The sequence below is a fragment of the Eupeodes corollae genome, chromosome 2 (assembly GCF_945859685.1).
Source record: "Eupeodes corollae chromosome 2, idEupCoro1.1, whole genome shotgun sequence".
Classification (NCBI taxonomy): Eukaryota; Metazoa; Arthropoda; class Insecta; order Diptera; family Syrphidae; genus Eupeodes; species Eupeodes corollae.
Window position 1 is genome coordinate 16,045,247 of NC_079148.1, and position 15,840 is coordinate 16,061,086.

The 15,840-nt window shown below is 30.6% G+C and overlaps 1 protein-coding gene across 1 annotated transcript in view; it reads right to left on the reverse strand.

The window, feature by feature from the left end:
* LOC129944508 (uncharacterized) overlaps positions 1-15,840 on the reverse strand; it is a 216,851-nt gene that overhangs the window by 159,276 nt on the left and 41,735 nt on the right. The window lies entirely within an intron of this gene.

Consider the following 15,840-nt stretch of genomic DNA (forward strand, 5'->3'; position numbering starts at 1 on the left):
TCGACCAACATTCCTTGCCAGCTGCTGACTGTTTCAACTTCAATTCCGCCAAAAACTAAATTAAAAGCAATTTGATTTGTTAAATGAATATAATATTTTTTTTGCAAACTCATTTTCACGCACCCAGTTTATTTTTATTTGTTGTTGTTTTAGGGAAATATGCAGCTCTATAGCTCCACTAAGTCTCGTCGAGTCGTAACTTGAATGTTCGTAGACTTGCAACATTAACGTCAATAATTCTAAATGCAACTGCATGGGTACGTAACGTAACCGAAGTTTCACCTAAATCCTCAGCAAGCCAGCCAGCAGTCTGTTTACGAACTTTATAATGAATCTGCAAAAAAAAAACTATAAAAAGCGGCTCAGATCATTGCCGCAAGCACACACGCTACATTCTGCAACGTGCAAAGCGAGAAGTAGCAACATAATAAATCCAGTTGAGCAACAAATCTCTTTCAATTTCAAGACATGCACCATTCAAGTTCGCGTAGCACCATTCGTATTCAATGCAATTTCGCATTCTCAGCACCACATGATTCAGATGCAGCTTCAACCAATCTAGTTGCACCAGGCACTAGATTTAGGTCTGGGCTTACCTTTAACTGTGTTTCGTCGTCGACGGCGACGGCGGCGTAGAGTTCGTCATCAGGAGCGAAGCCTTAAGCCTTTAAAGGTTCGAGAATGTTTACCAGGTGCAATATTTCTCAAAATTTTGCCTTAATGAACAAAACGAAGAACAAGAAAAATAATGGAAATGTACATCAAAGGGGCTATAAAAAGTATAGGTATAGTTGTCTTTTATTAAAAGAGAAACAATAGTGTTCAAGATCTCATAGATACCATCAGTCTCGCTGCTAAATTCCATTTTGATTTGCGACTATAATTGGAACTAAAATTTGAGTTCAAAGTCAAAGGGAAGGCGACACACTGTTCCAAAACACGTTGAAGCTAGATGAAGCGAGAGGGAAGTGGTGAATTTTACCGGAACATAATAACCAAACAATTATAAGTTCAAAATCAATATTTCGAAAAATATTAAAAAAGCTTTCATATTTGAGGAATAACATATAATTTTTGTAGAAGAATAAAATTTAATTTTCCACGAATTTTGTTGAATATTTCGTTGGAAACCGTTTAAATTTCATACAAATGCATCACACAGCTTTTCCACTTTTCAGCTTATATATCAGGTGTTTAAAAATTTACTGGAAAATTATTTATACAAATTTTGTTAAACATTTTGTTTTGATTTCCTTGAATAAAAGTCAACACCAAAAATATAAAAACGTTCTGGATTGTTTTTGTAGGAATTTTTGATGGTAATATTTTTGGATCGAATATTTAAAGGATTTTCATCATGGTTCTCAGAAATTAAAGAAATAAAAACATTTTTATCTCATTCTACGATTTAAAAGGGAGTGAACATTTCAAATTGAAGTGTTTTCTTTTGAATATCAATTTTGAAAAAAAATTGCTTACTAATAGCAACCTTAAGGGTGGATACAAAACTTGAGATAGATTATGGTACAAATAAATTGGTATCTAGAAAAGAATTAATAACAATGTACCATGAAAAAAATGGCTGAAAAATCAGTGAAAGATGTAGATGGTTTCCTGCTAAGCTCGAATAAGAACTACCTTAGAATGTAGAAGGAATATTGTTGTTTTGAACCATTATTCGACTACAAAGAGAAGTTCCTGAATACGCGCCACACTATCAGTAAGATAGAGATATGTAGGGCTAGACGCCATTCCGAGGTGTTTTTTAGATTTGACTGCACTCGCCAAAATAGTAGAGAAGATTATTTTAGAACGTGTAAGAGAAGACCTCGAAGCAAAAATTAACGCTTAACAAAAAGAATTCTTTATTATGAGAAGGCTTTTGAAAGCGTTAACAGAGAGTTTAACTGGGTTTCCTTTCAAAGGAGGGATATTTCGGATAAGCTCATCTCTATTAATAATGCGACTTATGATGTGTCACAGTAATTAGAGATCAAAAGTGGAGTCAAACAGGGTAGCATACTGTCACCAATTCTGTTTTTTATTGAGAATCAGTGATGTGCTGCGGGCGGCCTTGAAAGGAAATGGAGGAATAAGACGGACTGTGACAATATACCTTAAGCATGTAGATTACACTGACAATGGATGCTTGTTATCTCATAAGAAAATGAGTCCCCATCAGATGGTAATAAGGGAAGAATGAGAAGCAGAATTTGTGTAGCTGTAAATCAACACAGGATAAACTAAGTTGTTCATCCTTTTTGGCAAACGTTGTTCAATAACCAATTGAAAATAAATAGAATTTTCACTATCTTGGAATGATGGTCTGTACTGAAGGCGGAACCAAACAAGATGTCACTAGCCGTATCGTGAATTCTAAGGCTGTGTTTTTGGTGTTATCAAATGTTTTGAAGAAGGTACGACTTTTTTGCTCAAAAATCAAACATCTTACGGGTTTTCTGGCCCAATTTTCTATCTAATGAAGAAGTATGTATGATGCGGCCTAGTGGCATTAGATTAGACACACGTTTGAAAAAGCTAATGACCGCATAGCAGGACAGTCAATGCTGTAGAATCAACTTACTCAAGAAGGCAGAAGAGTCGTTAGACCAAGAAGCTCCTGAAAAAAAATCAGTCCAGTAGAAACTGTTGAAATCCGGCGCTTAAATACATCGCCAAAAACTGTAAAGGTTGAGCATCCAAGTATGAAATTAAATAATAAAGAAGAAGATACGACATTAACAATGGAAAACGATATTAGCAAAGTTACGGCTACGGTTACAGGGCCATATCCATTTCTCTTTAATCAATTCGCATAATGTGATAATTTAATATTTTTGGACTTCACAAGTTTGAAAATTATTTGTCTGCATAAAGTTTTATTTTTAACTTCCCATAGGAAGTTATTGTAATGGGTCCGATTGGTCAAATTGAAAATTTGGACATTTCTCGATATTTCAAGGTCCCTAGAGTCGAAATAAAAGATTTTTAGAAAGATGTCTGTGCGTGCGTGTGTACGTACGTTTGTACGTCCGTACGTCCGTACGTCCGTACGTCCGTACGTTCGCGACGTTTTTTTCGTCGTCCATAGCTCAAGAACCAGAAGAGATATCCACTTCAAATAAATTTTGTTATACAGATAATAAGGCAGAAAGATGCAGAAAGGGCTCTCAAGAAAATTGCGTGGGTGGTTTTTTTACCATAGCAGTTTAAAAAAAAGGTGAAAATTTTGCTTAACCCTAAATATCTTACGAACCAAAAACGCTAGAGACTTGAATTAAATTGTATATAATATATTGTAACGTGATAACAAACAGGCATATTTTTTGAAAAAAATCAATATAACGGTTTTTTTTTCTAAATCAATAAAACTGAAAAAAAAATTTGCCACCTCCAAAATTTTACGACTGAAATATGATTTCATCTCTAAAACAATTTTGTGCAACGAAGAATAATGTTTTTGACATTTGATAAAATTTTGAAAAAAATCTAATTGACAGTTTTTTTACAAAAAATAAAAACCTAAAAAAAAAATGTATAAAAGTTGGTAAAAATTGATTTTCGACTCAAATATCTTTTCAAAACTTTGAAATATTGGCTTTAATTTACATTTATCTCTGAAAACATCTTGTTGTCAATATTCAGTTAAAGTTTGAAAAAAATCGATTTGACAGTTTTTGTACAAAAAAATAAAAACCGAAAAAAAAATTAACAAAAGTTCGTAAAAAATGATTTTCGACTCAAATATCTTTTAAAAACTTTGAGATAATAGGTTCGAACTAATTTTTTCTTATAATAAATATTGTTTTCAACTTTTATTAAAATTTTTAAAAAATTCGAATTGACAGTTTTTTTACAAAAAATAAAACTCTAAAAAACAATACCTACTAAAACTTGGTAAAAATTTACTTTCGGTTTAAATAGCTCTTCAAAAATAAAAAATATTGGCTTCAAACTTATTTTATTTCAGAAAAAATATTGTTTTTAATATTCAGTAATTTTTATATAAAAATCCAACGGTCCGTTTTTTTCATAAAAAATAAAATCTACAAAAAAATTTGGTAAAAATACATATAGACAAACTTTTAAGCAAGACAAATCGACAGACGGGATGGGAAGTTATCAGTGTGGGTCGCATCCCAGCCTCTTTTTTAAATCTTTATTTCGGTTCGTAACAAATCATATTTTATTTTTTTTCATATTTTCATTTATCAATCAAATTCACTTGGTTATCAATTTGTCATGCGAAATTTTGAAATACATGTTTTGTAATTTCTTCTTTCAGCAGTTATAGTTTGATAGACTTATAGTGTCAGGTCACAATTTTTCAAATTCTATTAGACAAACATTATTTTACTTTTCCAAATTTTTCTATCACAGAAGATATTTATTTTGTATATTGAGTTTATTTAATTTCTTAGACAATATCATCATAAATATTTAATCCGATATTTGGAAAACTTTTATGTGTGCTATTTTAGTTTATCCTGAGTAAGGTCAGTGTTTTTGTGATAGAAACTACTTCACTGACTACTGTCATAGAAATTATTTATCAAACTTACCACCGTGTACAAATTTGTCCACACCAAATGAGGAAACTTTGTTTAAAAAATGTTTCTGAAATGCTTCCTCTTTGCTTATGAAACATCTCTGAAACATTTCAGTAACGCTTCAGAAATGGTTTTAGTTTTTTTTTTAGCTGTGGACGGTTTCAAAAACTTTTCTGAAATGTTACTTTGTTTTATATTTTGTGTATTTAGTTTTTTGAGTGAAAATTAAATATTAAAGAGATCGCACTAAAGTGTCGTGTTTTATCATCATGCATTTGGTTCTTACACCATATTTTTAAAACTTTCGTTAAGTGAATAATACAGAAATGTTTTTATTTTATAAGAAAGTTATTGTAATGGGTATAATTTGTCAAATTGAAAATTTTGACATTTCTCGACGTTTCAAGGTTGACTTCAATAAGTATTGCTTACAGATAATAATGCAGAATGATGCATAAAGGTCTCTCAAGAAAATTGGGTGGGTGGTTTTTTTTACCATAGCAGTTTAAAAACCTGAACATTTTGGTTAACCCTTAACATCCTACGAACCAAAAATGCTAGAGACTTGAATAAAATTTTGTGTAATCTATTGTAACGTGATCTTAAACAGGTATATTTATTGAAAAAAATAAGATTCATTTTTTTTATAAATCAAAAAACTAAAAAAAAATTGTCACCTCGAAAATTTTACGAATACAAAATGATTTTATTTCCAAAACAATTTTGTGCAACGAAATATAACGTTTTGAGAAAAATCGAATTGATTTTTTTATAAAAAATAAAAACCTAAAAAAAACATTACTCAAAAGTGCGAAAAATTGATTTTCGATTGATTGATGTTGGATTCAATCTACTTTTATCTTTTGAAAAATATTGCTATCTATTAACGTTCCGTAAACTTTTAACAAAAACCGAATTGACAGTTTTTTTTCCAAAATAAAAACTTTAAAGAAAATTCAAAAAAAAGTTGGTAAAAGTGATTTTCGACCCAAATATTTCTTCAAAAATTTGAGGTTATGAACTTGAACTTATTAGAAGTATTGTTTTCAACATTCAATACAATTTTCAGAAAAATCGAATTGACAGTTTTTTTTACAAAAAAATAAAACCTAACAAAAAAACAATACTTAAACTTGGTTAAATTTTCTTTTGACTCAAATAGCTTTTCAAAAACTAAAAATGTTTTTTTAAATTTGTTTTTACTTTACAGAAAATGTAGTTTTCGATATTCAATAGTTTTCAAAAATCCAACAATTCGTTTTTTACATAAAAAAAAATAAAATCTACAAGAATTAGTACTCAATTTTGGTAAAAATGATGTTCGCTTCTTGAAATCTCTCAAATAAATTTCATAAATCCAATTTGTAAAATTTTAAGCAATACTGCTTAAATTGGTAAAAATTTGTTTTCGACTCGAAATCTATTTAACAAACCTAGATTTTCAAACTTACATATATCTTTATATGAAAAATATTGCTGGTAATTTTTAAATTTTCATAAATACTAAGAAATGTTCCTAAGCGTCGTGACAAGAGAAAACATTTTATAAATGTTTTTGAACAGTTTCTTAAAAGTTGCTTAACTATTTCAAAAATGTATTTTGGTATAGCCACACCTTAAGAATACAAATTTTTCTTTCTACCAGCGAAATTAGGTCATATATCTATCCACAGCAGCTTTTTACTTTACCTTTTATGCAATGTAAAATAACTATGGATTTTGTATTCGTTTTTATTTTTCGTACTCATTTGAACTGTACTTCGTTTGGCTTTTCCAAAAGAACACGGGTACCATTTGGGTTTATTTAACTGTCGTTTTTTATTTCACAAACAGTTTTCACTTTATTTTATTATGATTTCATAAAATCGCCATTTTCTTGAATATGTTTTTCTTTCCACTTGTTATTTCCTTGTTTCGCATCATAAAAAGTTTACTTCGCAAGACAATAGACTTCACATCTTCGCATGTTTATATAAATAATATTTCATTTAGCTTATTATTAATTATGGACTTCTTTCAAGATTTCGCAAATAAATTTTTAATTTTAAAAAAATCATTAAGTTTTATGTTATAGCTCTTGGTATCGATTTGACTTCATATTTAAAAATTTGTGATTGATTTATTTATGAATTTATCGAGATATCAATATTTCGCAATATTTATAATTTCGCATTGATATTTTCATTAATGTTGTTCAATTTAATTTTTTACTTCCCATTTTCTTTTTCTTTACTTTACATTAAGCTTTGGTTGTTAGTTTCTTACTTTATCATATTACACTTCTATTTTTATTTTTGAATTTTAAAATTGTCTTAAAGATAAATTCTTTCATTTAGACAAACACAATAATTGCTTCATGTTGCCTGGTTGCTTATGGTGTTGCGTCAAAATGATATTTATTTTCATTTAAACATAGAAATAAATTTTTCTTCCGGCGAATTTCTCCTGCCACACTGAATGACGTTTACTTCGGTAGAAGTATAAGAGTTGTTTGTAGATACGTTCATTATTTCTGATGCTGATATGTTACGAATTACGATGACGGTAATGACGCCTGAGCGTAACCCTAGAAGACCCCATATGTTCTACTAGGTTGGTACCTCACCTATGTACATATATAATTCTTCCTAACAATTTCTGTGGTACACAATTGGTATAGGTATACCTCTGATGCCTTATGGCATGCCTTGCCTTGCCTTGCTTTGCCATGCCAGACGTAGTCATATCACATAGGGAAAGAGAAAAAAACTAGAAGCGTATTCCGGAGGCGACACTGATAGAACCACAGAACGCGAGATGGATGCCTAAAAGCATCATTGTCGTCGCAGTCGTTCGTATCGTAGCTCGTCATAGCCTTCGTCGTCGAAGTCGTAGTCGTCGGTGCGTATACCGACTACCGAGTGCCTCCAGGGCTTCACTCTTCCAGATCTATGTACCTATGTTTACGGGGTGGCGTATTACCAATGCTTGGTGATGAATGAGTGTACAGCATACAATCTCTGGGTTGGAGCTGGAGCCGCATCACATCATCTGTGCGCCACTTGAAAAGCAACGTAATCCGTTTTTCCAGAGATTCCATTCTCAAGTGGTTAGGTTTTCTATGCCTCATGCCTCTGCCTCTCCCTCTGCTTCGGCTGCTGGTACTGTGGATATTGCTGCTGCAGTAGCACCACCAGTAGATCCATTGGATATATTTTTCATAGAAGGAAATGGGATATTTCCAGCATTTCTTTTTAGGTACATATCTATAGACAGTGCTATCCAGGTTTGTTTTCTTTTTTGTTTTTGTATTTTTATTCTGAAGTCGTTTTGATGTCATTTTGAGAAGAAGTAGAAGACGGAAAAGCAGAACGTTTCTTGGCGAACGCATCATGTGGCAGCGGCTGATGGTGTGCTGATGCTGGTGGAAGGTATAGAAGTGGAGGTGAAGTTGGAGGTGTCGGTCGTTGGGTGTTTATACTATGTGACGATGATATTATAGTTTTGTGTGTTTTTTTTGTGTCATCAACTACACAGAGTTTCTATTGGTGCGTTGACCTTGTGTGTTGATCTGAACTGCTGAGTGTGAAAAATGTCACACTCAAGTATTTCAAAACTCTCCAGAAATAGTTCATCCAAAAATTGTTATTACAAGCGCACTATATAGAAAATAATATATACGATCTCTGGAGTTTTTCTAAGGTAGATTTATGAACATTAAATGGAAATGGAAATATTATTTTTATGTGACTAGGGATGCGTTAAGATTGTTAGAAAAGAAAAGTTAAAAAAAATTAAAACTTTTGATTGCCAGAGGAAATTTTTAACAAAACAAAAATAAATTATTTTTTTTGTGTTGTGTTTCTTTTGAAAAACAGGCTGGGTAGAGGTGTATTCAAAAGCAGGAAACTGAAGAACTTGCAGAGCATTTATATCAACTTGAAGCTGAAATACTTAAAGATTGACAGTTGATCAAATATAAGAAAGCAAGAGGTGTTGACATTAGTTTTGACGTATATCAATTTTTGTATCTTTGTGTGTCACCTTGAGCATATGGAAATTTGGATAAGTAGGTTTTTAGATTGTGTACATTTTCATTTTATGTTTACAAATTCTAAGAAAATCTACAACTATTTTTACTGCAGCTATATATTTTTGTTTGAATTTACAATAAATAAATGCACTACAATTCAGTATCTGTTTAAATTGTAAGAAATATTCAAGAACACATCGGAAGCCTTTGATGACGATAAAGATCTTCTATATATGAAGTAGATAAAGAAGCGCGTTATCAACCAAACTCTTAAGCACTACAAATTCTTGAACAAATTTTACGCAATTCGCAAGTCAACATCGTCGGGGCGGTACTCCACAGAAGAACTATTCTTCAAAAGCTCTTTCAAGTATGTGCTTTAGTTATTTCTTATCAGTCAAACTGGGGTTCAAGATTTCAGGAAAAGTCTTACGTTTAAATTGAAACTAGATACTATAATTGTTCTTCACTTTTTTTGAATTACATTAATAAAAGTAGAATACAGGAGAATCACAAAATTATGACCCAATCCTAATTATTGATTCAATATCTTAGGGGTGATGACAGGCAGATCCACCGGACCCCCTTTTCGACTGAATCGCAAGAACAAATATGTTGGTTGGTTTCATTCTTAAGTTCATTGTTATCTAGAATTAAGTCACATCAATTTGTATCTTTACGAATATTATAAAGCTGAAGATTTAGTTTGTTTGCTTGTTTGTTTGTTTTAACGCATAAATCTCAGAACCTATTGGTCAAAGTTGAAACATTATTTAAGTGTTGGTTAGCCTATTTATTTCCCTTGTAAGAGCACTGAGTGCGCTTCGAAAAAGTTTAAACTTTCTGTCACATTAAGACAGAATAGTCCCCTTTTAACAGTTCTAAAAGAAATTGGCTACAGAATATTTCTATCTTTTAAAAAATGGTCACTATAACTATTCTGAAATAAATCATGGAAGAAACTCCCAGGGGCAAGATAGTTTGTAAAATACAATTTTATTGAAGTCGAAATCGGTAGTGTTTCATCAGGTATTTGGGATTTACAATTTTTTCTCATTTTCTTAAAATGTTACTTTTAACAAAATTTTATCATCATTAGAAAAATAGTCTAAAGATTTGAAGGTTTTTGATATATGGGGGAAGAAAACATGATATTTTGAGAGAAAGGACTAATGCACACAATTCTCTTTAAAAACCATGCATTTAAATTTCAAGAACCTTGAATGTTCCAAAAATTAAGAAAAGTATACTCAAGTTGTTCTATAGTTTTCTTAGTGTTGTCAACACTATACTTCAGAAATGGAGACAGATAAACAAAAATGAAAATACTGACATCTAAAACAAAGCAGTCATCGATCACAAAAACTCAGTTTTTTGTAGAAAAGATCTTGTTTAATCTGAACAGCGTACCTCAACTAATCCAGGGCTAGAAAGTAAATTATTGAAGACGTCCAATATTGTTCCCTGAATAAGTTCTGGAGCAATTGACCATATTTGGTTGAATTTGTTATGTCAACAATCAAACTTGTCAAATTTTGGACGGTACCAATACAAATGATATTCAAAAACTGCAAATGCTCCCGAAAAAGTTACTGTTTGGAAGTAATTCTTTGCTGTCGTTATCAAATTCCATCCATTTTTCTTCGAGAATGACGACAGACTTTGTAGAGCTTAATATTGACGATTATTCATTTTATTTGGTCTCATGTTAAACATTTCGGTAATTTTAACTTATATTTATTTTTATTTGAATAGAAATAGGAAACCCTCGTTTTTCGTTAATTACTTCTTGAATGACAAATAGTGAGTATAAGAATATACATTTTGTTAAGTATACTAATCCCAATATTTTGTTGTTTTACTCTATTTGTTTGATGAACTAATTACTGATATTGTCTAATTGATATCAAATTCCAAATTAAATAGTAAATTACCTACATACGAGGATTGTTTTCAATTCCATTTGAAAAAAAATTGCTTCTTCGAATTATTTTCATATAGACAAAACCTAAAACCTTGCATCAACATTAGCAGTTTTCAGAGCACACAGTAAGTATTATTGCTGATACAAAATCTACCACAAATATTTACATAACTCCTTCAACGTAGTTAAGGTACGAATGTATGTGTATATCTTCGATATATGATATAAAACCACAAAATAATAAGTATCTATAAGATAAAAAATGAAAAAAATAAGCCACTCTGAACGAATAATAAAGTAGATATTTATCTAGGCTTAATATGTAACCCATAATTTAATTATCCACTTATTTTATTAAGACATAAATATGTCTAGCTTAAAAAAAAACCTCTATATATGCATTGAGCTCGTTATATTGTGCTTTTGGAAATGTATCTTATATCTGTGGTTAGCACGAAAAAAAACAACCTATTAACTTTGATCGAAACCAAAACTGTTTCGCTCCGGAGTTTTTCTGGAAATATTGGTTAGAAAAAAAATTGCGTAATATCTAAGTATTTTTTCTTTACACTTAAGGGCTACATCGCATCTTTTTCTTCCGCAATCCAAGTCAAATCAATTCGATACACATCAGCTTCCATATAGGTTAGAATTATGTATGATAAGTTGTAAGTCTTATTCCTACGCACACATTTGGTTCGTGTCATGATTTTATGGCCATAAAGGAAGCAGGCTTTAGCTACTCGTATATAGGCATACTCGTAGATGCAATATTTTCTATAATGTTATTCTGAATGCAAGACGCGACGCCACACGTGGTATAAAGGGTATTAATATTATTATGCGTAGGCATACACTTTGCTGATTCATTCCTATAATGACTCAATACCATTGGGTACATATTATTTCTAATATTTTTGTTTTGGGTTATTTGCATTTGCATGTAGAGCCGACATGAATCTAGTTAGTTGAGTTAGGGACAGGTATTGGATTAAAGTTAAAGACATCAGTGTACCAAAATAAGCTCTAGTATTTCTCCCTATTTGACAGCTGACGGTTAAGTATTATTGAAAATGTAGTATTTCATAAAGATTTCACATGGTTTCAACTTTCAATTATTAACAAATATTTGAAGAATAATAACTGTTTCCAACAAAGTTTGAACGTTTTCTTTAATCGGATTATACTATACTATTCGTCCAAAAATCGAATGATAATATGTTAATCAAAAAAATTTTGGCTCAATTTTGTTAAGCTCAAGTATTTCATGGATTTCCTGTTGACTTTTCGATCAATAGTTTTGGTCAGAATTTTTAAACTTCAATGATATTTTTTTAAATTTAAAATTTGTGCTACTAAAAATAATTTACTAAGAACGTTTATGCCTTGATTTATGTTTTATATCAGTTCTTGCAAAACAATATGAACACAAACGGTTCTATAGTTTTTTGTTTCCAAATTTCAATTTAAATGTTCTTTAACTTGAAATCCATTTTTTAAATACATGCAAACTTTTGTATTTGACAGCAATAAAATGTTTCGTTTTTAATAGTCCGTTAAAAGACATCTTTCAGTTTTGAGTTCTGACTATTAAAAACTATGCTAATACTAAAAATGCAACGATACATGCTTCAACAACGCATTGAAATTGTTAAAATTCATTCATTCTAGTATTATACAGCTGAAGAGGTTGTTTGTTTGTTTGATCGCGCCAATCTCAGGAATGACTGATAAGATTTAAAAAACCGTTCAGGGTTAGAAAGTCTATTTAATGAGCAAGGCATCACGCTTAGAATAATTATACGAGAGCAGAACCAAGTCTTAACTTTTAAGAGCTTGCATTGTGTGCGTTGCGGGAATGGTTGAAGTTTCGCTAAAATAATGGATAACATATCTTCTAAAGTTGGCTTACTATCAACTTTTGTATGCTTACCAAATTTTTTCTAAAACAAAGATATTGCAGTATTAAAAAAATTAAAATAAGTAAGCAGAAAAATAATTATTCAGGACGTTCGTTAAAAAGCGTGACTTTGGAAACTTAACTGCTTAATAGCATAAATGGAAAACAGCATGAAAATGCTACAAGACTTATCCACATTTATTGAAGGCGGTCAAATAAAAACATTCCATTTTCGTTTTATTTACAACTAAAATAGTATTCGAATGCATTCTAAACTATGATTATAATCTATGATGACTTATATTAAGTTCGTAAACTCTACACGAATGCAATTGTGAGCAGGACAGTAATTAGTTTAAATTATTGGCTGACCCTATTTTGACGCCATGGGAATTTCACTATCAGTTAGTTAATGTAATAAGGATAATGAAACATCATTATTTTTTAATATCATTGTCTTTATAAACGCAGAAAACAATACCAGCGCTGAGATCAAACGCAGAATAACTCTTGCTAACCGCTGTTTCTTTGGACTAAGAAAGCAATTGAGTGATAAAGTCTTCTTTCGAGGGTGTTGCTATATAAGACCCTTATCATCCCAGTCTTGCTATATGGTGCTGAAGCATGGACCATGACAAAAGCGGATGAAAACACCTTGGGTCGCTTCGAGAGAAAAGTTCTTCGAGTGATCTACGGTCCGTATCCATGTAACGGGAGTGGAAGAGAAGATGAAACGACGAACTGTTCGGGCTGTACAGCGACGTAGACTTAGCCAGAAGGATAAAAGTTCAACTACTAAGATGGTTGGGTTACGTGGAGCGCATGGAAACCAATGCTCCGGCCCGGAAAGCCTTCGAATCCACGCGAAACTGGAAACATTTAGCTTGGGACCGAGCTAGATGGAAAAGTTTGTTGAGTGAGGCCCTAGTTCACACAGTACTGTAGCGCCACCTTAAGTAAGTAAGTATCATTATCTTTATGCTCCATCCTTGCAAGACTTCTAGAAGTTATACACGACATAGAGACTTAACTGCCCGAATCGGTTATGAAGAATGATGAAATCGTAGCAGTTTACCAAACTAGTTGATATAGTTTTATATTTGAATCCATTGATTTGTCTCAAAAATTAAACCTCTTATTGAAAAACTCTACAAATCGAGAACTAATAAGAAGTTGCCTGACAGTTTTTATTTTTACAAAGATTCTTAAAAACATTTATAAATAAGAACTTCTTTTATCCAGGAAAATCCCATAATAGATTTTAAATGTAAATTTTGAAAATATATTTTCAAAAAAACTGAAAACTTCCCATCCCGTCTGTCGATTTGTCTTGCTTAAAAGTTTTTCTATATGTACTCGTATCAATGTTTACCAAATTTGCGTACTATTTTTTGTAGATTTTATTTTTGTGAAAAAACGGACTGTAGAATTTATATATAAAAATTACTGAAAACAATATTTTCTGAGAAATGAAATAAATTTGAAGCCAATATTTTTAATTTTTGAAAAGCTATTTGAGTCGAAAGTAAATTTTTACCAAGTTTTAGTATTGTTTTTTTTAGGTTTTTATTTTTTGTAAAAAAAACTGTCAACTCGATTTTTCTCAAAATTTGTCCTAAAGTTGTAAAAAATATTTCTTATAAGTAAAAATTAGTTGGAAGCTATGAGCTTAAATTTTTGAAAGATATTTGAGTCGAAAATCATTTTTAAACAACTTTTGTTAATTTTTTTTCGGTTTTTAATTTTTTGTAAAAAAAATACCAATTCGATTTTTTTCAAAATTTTACAGAATGTTGAAAACAATATTTGTTATAAGATAAAATAAGTTTGAAGCCTAAATTTCATGTTTTTGAAAAGATATTTGAATCGATATTCAATTTTTACCAACTTTGATTAATGTTTTTTTTTTGATTTTTATTTTTTATAAAAAAAACTGTCAATTTGATTTTCCTCAAAATCTTATCAGATGTCAAAAACATTATTCTTCGTTGCACAAAATTGTTTTGGAGATGAAATCATATTTTAGTCGTAAAATTTTGGAGATGACACGTTTTGTTTTCAGTTTTTTTGATTTATAAAAAAAAAACCGTTAAATGATTTTTTTTTCAAAAAATATATTTCTTTGAAATCACGTTAAAATATAATATATAAAATTTAATTCAAGTCTCTAGCGTTTTTTGTTCGTAAGATATTTAGGGTTAACCAAAATTTTCACAATTTTTTCAAACTGCTATGCTAAAAAAACTGTCATGCAAGGGGTCTTGTGTTCAATCCCTGCCTGTGCCACCTTAATAAAAAAAAAAAATTCGCGGGTACTGCCTCTTGCGAGGAATTGACAAATCCTTCAAGAGTAATTCTTGTCATGAAAAAGTGCTTTCTCAAACTAGCCGTTCGGATTCGGCCTAAAAATTGTAGGTCCCTTCCATTCCTGACAACAGTACTCGCACACAGGAATGGTTGAGAGTTGTAAGTCACTAGGCCCTGGTTCACAACGGACTGTTGCGCCACCCCATTTGATTTGATGCTAAAAAAACCAGCCCAGCAATTTTCTTGAGAGCCCTTTCTGCATCTTTCTGCCTTACTATCTGTATAACAAAATTTATTTGAAATCGATATCTCTTCTGGTTCTTGAGCTATGGACGACGAAAAAAACGTCGCACGAACGTACGTACACACACACGCACAGACATCTTTCTTAAAATCATTTAATTCGACTCTAGGGGCCTTGAAACGTCGAGAAATGTCAAAATTTTCAATTTGACAAATCGGACCAATTACAATAACTTCCTATGGGAAGTTTATAAAATTTAACTTACTTCAAAATATTATGAAATAAAAAACATATATTTAAATATTATAACATAGAATTATGAAAATACTTTTACTTCAAATAAAAATAAATTAACACAGTATTGACATGAAAAAGGAAACAATTAAAAAACAATTAAAATTCTCAAAATAAAAAAACTAAACACAAAGTAAAATGAATTATTGTGAATGCACAATTAATAAAAATAAAAGTACAACATATACAAAAATTTAAAAAAAAGACTGATTCCTTTCCATTCCATAGCCTTAAAAATGTTTTAACATTACATTTTTGGAAAGGTACATTTTTATTAGGAATTTAATTTATACAAAAAGCATTTTGAATTAGATTTCTTAAAAAAAAAATATCCAAATGTTAACAACAATATATTTTTTTAAGAGTAAACCATTTTAAATCCATATCTTTGTTATTAAATATTTGAGTCTAAAGTCAATTTTAATATTTTTTTTAAATTTATTTTTGCAAAAAGAACTGTCAGTTAGATTTTATTAAAAAAAACCCAGAATTTTTGATTGAAACTAATTTTTGTTGTGGATATCGTTTACGACTTCACTATGAAACAAATATAATTAAATTGAAGTCGAAAAAGTTATTGTTACGTAAGGTTTTGGGATCAAACATATT